This window comes from Dipodomys ordii, unplaced genomic scaffold, assembly GCF_000151885.1.
Source record: "Dipodomys ordii isolate 6190 unplaced genomic scaffold, Dord_2.0 Scaffold20, whole genome shotgun sequence".
In the NCBI taxonomy this organism is placed as follows: domain Eukaryota; kingdom Metazoa; phylum Chordata; class Mammalia; order Rodentia; family Heteromyidae; genus Dipodomys; species Dipodomys ordii.
This window is the reverse complement of record NW_012267236.1, coordinates 1,636,194-1,642,543: the sequence shown is the minus strand read 5'-3', so window position 1 is coordinate 1,642,543 and position 6,350 is coordinate 1,636,194.

Genomic DNA, 6,350 nt, shown 5'->3' with positions numbered 1-6,350 from the left:
GAGGGAGGGAGGAATGGAGGGAGGGAGGGAGGGAGGCAGGCAACCAAAGCAAAAAAAATCACTAAGTGTCCTAATCCATTTGCTTATGTTACAAAGGAATATTATAACCCAGATAATTTATAAAGGACAGGGGTTATTGGAAACTAAACTGCTTAGCATGTGGTAATGGCCTTTCTGCTGGACCATGGTGAAGAACATCATATCTTCAGGCAAAGCAAGCTTGCAACCAAGCTCTCTAGTTCAACCATGAAGCTCCACCTCATGAATTCACCCAATCTTATCCCAATTACTACCCAAAGGCTCCATTTCCACATATATGACCAAGAGGATTAAGTTTCGACATGAGTTTTGGAAGGAACAAATTCTAAGATTGTAGTCTCCCTTTCCCCTCAAAGTTGAAATCCCTCTGGTGTTCAGTTCAATGCTCTTAAAAGCTTAACTTGTTCTAACACGGGTTCAAAGTGTGAAAGCCTTGGAATGCTGGCATGGCTCCAGTGGTAAAGGACTTGCCTATCAGAGAGAAGATCTGAGGTTTTACACTAGTACTGAAGGAAAAATATATGCACTTCAAAGCCAGAACATTTCATCTTAACCAAAGATGGATGAAAAAGGTAAATTTGTGCAAAGTCCAGGGGTGAACCTGTGAATCCAAAAACAAGTTATTGTCAGCTACTTTTAAGAAATGATGCTTGAAGTGGTACTGCATAAATATTCTTATTCTGCAGAAATGTTAACAGGCAAATAGAAAGAAGTCACCAGTCCTAGGATAAATAACAAAGTAGCCATTTAATCTCAAACTCCATATTATGCAGCCTGTGCACACAGGACAGGAAGGTGCGACTCAAAGGTTGGGGAAACATTGCACCCTGAGGATTCATTGGGTTTACTTAATAGGGATTCTCAAATAGGTAGCAGTGCAAAGACTGAAATTTTAGCAAGTGGGCATTTCTCAATGTTTCTACAGTCCTACAGTCTTAAGAGTTGCCTCACTCTTTTGAGTTCATTAGGCACGATTCCAAAGAAAGTCTCTCTATTCTGGATCTGCATACCCATCAAGGTTCTGCCTGAGAGCCAAGGCATTATATACATTTCTTTATAAATCTACATTTTATCAAATACGGTTGTACCGCTTCTTTGATGTCCATTATTATTGGTTTTGGTCTTTTAATAGTGTCTCTGAGGTCTTTTGTGTTCTATTTATATTTCTATATATTTTCTACCTTTTCTTGATCTAACCTAATACATCAACCTTGCCTTTAAGCCCTGATATTATGTCTTCGGTTTGGTCCACTCCATTGAAGAGACTTTTCCACCTTTCCATTTAGTTGATTTTAATGAACTTTTCATTTCCAGAAAATCAGTTTGATTCTTTTTAAAGGATTTTTTCTTTATTAATTTCTTCTTTTATATCGTGCATGTTTTCTTTCTTTTTTATTTTTATTTTATTGTAAAGGTGCTGTAGAGAGGGGTTACAGTTACATAAATTAGGTAATGAATACATTTCTTTTGTTGTTGTTGTGAGTACATTTCTTGTCAAACATTGCTACCCAATCCTTTGTTCCTTCACCTGTCTATTTATATTTTCTTTGACTCCATTTAGCTTTTTATATGTGCTTTTTTTATTGTGTTGTTTATCCTGATAATCATGCTGTTAATGTTTTCCCTGGGCTTTTCTTTCCCATTATCATTTCTGTTACTATGGAGTTCTTGATTTTTAGAAGTGTTAGGATCTTTTGATTTTCCATTTTTTTTAATGTTTCCTGCATTAAGATTTATGTGTCTGTGGCAAAGTCATTGTTTGGAAGTTTTGGTCACCTATCACTTTGCTGTTTATGTCTTCTCAGTGTTCAAGCAGGACTTGGGAGGTTTGCATTGCAATTTCTTACCACTAGAAGAGCTTAGTAACCAAATCTTTGTCTTCGTGCTGGGGCACTAAGCTTTATTTCTAGTTCTACCCAGATAGAGGAAAGTGAGCTGGAGTTGCTTGTGTTTTCTTATGTATGTGTTGGTGTTGTATGTGCATTGTAGGCCAATTGTCAAGGGTTGATTATGTACTTCTATACTACTTCCATCTTAGAACTTTCCTTCTTTGTGTTCTAGAAGCCTCTATGGGCCTTAACATACTAGTCTCTGGGACAGACAGCTTCTCACTTGGACCATAGTTTTCCTTGTTTGTGCTCTATGGGGAAGTTCACATGAAACTCTCCATGTGTTCTCCAAAGGTGCCTCATAATGAACAGAGGAAACAAACATTACACTTATGGTAAGATTCTATTTGCTGGTGGGAATTTTCTGCAGATGTCCTAGACAACAGACTAAGCAACAGAAGCTTCAATCTTATATATCACTTTCTCTTCTTAAAAAGTCATATTGTTATTGTGTTAGGGCATCACCCATAGGAACACATTTACCTGTATTACCTTACAACCTCTCATTTCCAAATTGCCAATTTGGTCTACATTTTTACCCTGGTACTATCGCATAGTAAGGATCACAGACCGATATAAGTTTTGGCAGAGTTTGTCAGATCACGGCACTATAGAATTAGCTCAATCTACAAACAATTACTATGAACCTTATATGGGTGACATGATACCTTCTACTCAATTTTAATATTGGAAATCTAATAGTCTTGCAAGGAGTGGGCATAAAGACGTTTTTTTCTTGCTTTATTTGTCAAGGTACCAGGTGAGCTCCTCTAGTATATTAATCCTGTCCCTTTGTACATTTCTGGAGTAATTTAGAATATAATTTATGTATTAGCTTTGCTCCCACTGTCTTCTTTTTCTTTTTTTTCTCCAACTATCTTTTTTTCTTCTTCCTTCCTCAGGGCCTCATGCTCTTACTCATGATTCTTGATCATGGAAACGCTAGGTCTAAATTTTAGCAGTTTAGTGACACTTGCCCTTTGTCTTTAGTGAGAGAAAAAGCTTCATAAGGACTATGCATTTCTGTACAAGCTTGGTAGGATTGTAAAAGGACCACAAACTCAATGGGTTAAGCAATAGAAATCCATTTCTTTATCATTCTAAATGCCAGTGGTTAAAATCTAGGTGTTTATGAACTTACTTTCTTTATGCTTCATTATTTAGCCAAAAGATAGCATTGAAATTGTCTGATTTTTTTTGCGTCCTTGTCTCATTTATATCATAGAATTAAATCTAATGCAATAGTATAAAGACATTGGGCATTTGGGACATGATTAGGTAAATGAGGGATCATGCTCAAGGATGGGATTAGGATCTTTGTGGAAGAAATTTAAGGGAGCATACTTGCTTCACCATTAGAGGATACAGAGATAACACCAACTATAATGAAGAAGTCCTGATCAGACATCATATTTGTTGTTTTATTGATCTTATATCTCTGAGTCTCCAAAACAGTGGGATTCAGATTTCTGTTGTTTCTAAATCACTTAGCTGAAGGTATTTTGTAATACCAAGCAGGACAGACTAAGTCAGACAACTTACTGTTTCTTTACATAACATTCCTCCTGATCTACTCATCCACATGCAAATTTCTTCTACTCATAAAACCTAATTTTAACCTAATCACTCTTATTAAGATCCTATTAACAGACAAAGTCATATTCTGAAACATAAAGGTTGGAACTCTAAGACAGAAATTTTGGGGAAGATATCAAGTATCAAAAAGGAAACAGCAATAAGAGACCTCCCATCCAAGAAAAACTTAGGACCAGGATTCACTGCTGAATTCTACAAGGTCTTCAAAGCAGAACTCACACTAATACTGCTCCAAAGCATCAATAAATTTAAAAGTGAACTACATTGAGAGTCCACCTCACCCCAGGTAGAATGGCTATCATCAAGAAATCTAATAACATAGAGGATGTCGCCAAAAGGGAACCCTATTGCATTGTTGGTGGGAGTGTAAACTTGTTCAACAACTCTGGAAAATAGTATGGAGGTTTCTCAAAAGACTACATATAGAGCTCCCCTATGACCCAGCAATCCTAATTCTGGGCATTCACCCAAATGATCACAAACAAGGCCATTTTAAAGCTACAAGTACAACTATGTTTATCACAGCATTATTCACAATAGCTAAGATATGGAACCCGCCCAGATGCCCCTCAATAGATGAATGGATCAAGAAAATGTGGAATATATCTATATATGTATATCTAAATATATATGTATAGATAGGTAGATATACATGGTGGAATTCTATGTTTCCATCAGAAAGAATGACATCACCCCATTTGTTAGGAAATGGAAAGACTTGGAAAACAAACACATGAAGTGAAGTAAGCCAGACCCCAAAAATAATAGGTCTCACAGTTTCCCTTATTGCAATAATTGTTATACACCTAGGATAACCTTATCAGATAAACAGAAAAGGTCAACCGATATGACCATATGGGACCATGCTAAGCAAAATGAACCTCAAGAAAGGGACACAAGAGGTTTTTCTTTTCTTTTTAATGTAGTATGTGATTTTGTTGTTGTTGTTTCTTTGGTATGTTTTTCCTCCTATGGTATATCCCTGTTGTCACTGTATTTGATTTTGGTAATTTTCATTTTGTATATACATTAATCGAATTTGTGGAGGGGAAAGTGAATAACAAAATGCTGAAACAATGACCCATTGCAACAATGAGACTTACAAGACACTATGCTGGAAATGAACTTTACAACTTCAGAGTGTGGGGGAGGTGGGAGAGGGAAGGGAGAGTGAGAGGTAACAATGTTTGACAAGAAATGTACTCATTACCTTACTCGTGTAACTCTAACCCCTCTGTACTGCATCTTTACAATAAAATAAACTAATAATGTAAAAGAAAAAAAGAAATTTGGGGAAGGGTATAATTGAGACAATAATGGATTTCCCCACAACAGTAATTGTCTGTCTTCTCCAAATCAAATTTAAGAAATACAATATTAGATGGGGGAGAGTAGATGTCATCAAAGACCACAAACAAGGAATTCATCCTGAAGAGTCATGTGAGCAGGGACAGAATTTTTACATCTTCCTAACAAAGATTTAAGACTCATGGTGACTGACAACAGTTGTCTCCTCTTCTTCCTCTGATTATTGGAACATTTTTTGTGTGAGTTTTATATTCTATCACTGTAAATTTGTAGTTTGTGGTAAATCAGTAGGACAACTTAGAGTGAAAACTTTTCTCTTCATCTGAGGATTTTGAACATCGAGAGGGCTATAATGACAGGGTAGGACTTCTAAGGTGATCAGTATATACGTTTGTGTGTGTGTGTGTGTGTGTGTGTGTGTGTGTGTGTGTGTGCACGCGCACGCGTGGGTTGTAGGGGTGAGACAGGTAACAAGTAAAATAGATATTTGTGGTGTAAAAAAAGGACTATGATTTGCTCTGCTAAGTGTTCGCCAAATCCATTTTCTCTTCCATCTGAGCACACAGCAAAACTAGATTTCATTCCCTTTATTGTCACATGATCAACTTCATGAATTCAAGATGAAAATTACACATACCATTTGGGGATCTCTCCTTCTACACTTCTGCCCATGAAACTCACTCTTTTATTTGATTTGAAGAAATAATAACATTTAGTTGTGCATATAATTATCATATAGAGTAGGAAAAGCAGGCAATATTACAGAAAAAATACAAAGAAAGGTTTTGCAGCTTGTGTGGACTTGAAGACAAGTCTGCCATACATTTGGGAGCAGCATGGTAGGTGTATTTACTTGTATTTTCCAAAACTATCCTGTGTCTCCTAGTCATTCACTTTTAAGATGATATGAATGGTGGGAATAAGGAAAAGGATTATACTTCTGAGGAATTATAAGTAGCAGAGAAAAGGGACTGTATACTGTCCACTGGTTTTCATCCCTTGTCTTTTCTGATCATCTATTAGATAAACTAAAACAAATTAATAAATGAGTTTCCAATTATGTAATGTTTTTCAAATATCTTAAAACTCAGAAATGAAAGAGCTATAAGGTCAGTCAGCTAATATAGGACAGAGTAAAGACTGAGGCCAAAGCTGTGCCTTTATCCCTCAATACCACCCAGTATTGTACATGGTAATAAGTTTGCAATTATAAAGCTATATGCCTGTTTTATCCTATTGAGTGTAAAATATGAAGAGAAACATTATATTATGCACAAAGAATTTTCTATCGCTCTGAATCAATCTATTTGTGGCATTTTACATCATGTTTCTATAAAGCATCAAATCACTAATTTTCTAGCTGACGCTTTTCTCACTGTTTTCAACACTCTGCTAATCAAATTTAGGAAACAGTATGGCCTAAATAGTTGCACGATACTGTTTTGATTAGATTTGTTTGTAATCAGCCTGGATATTAAACTCAAATCAAATTTCCAACAACTCAGTCAAATAATTTTA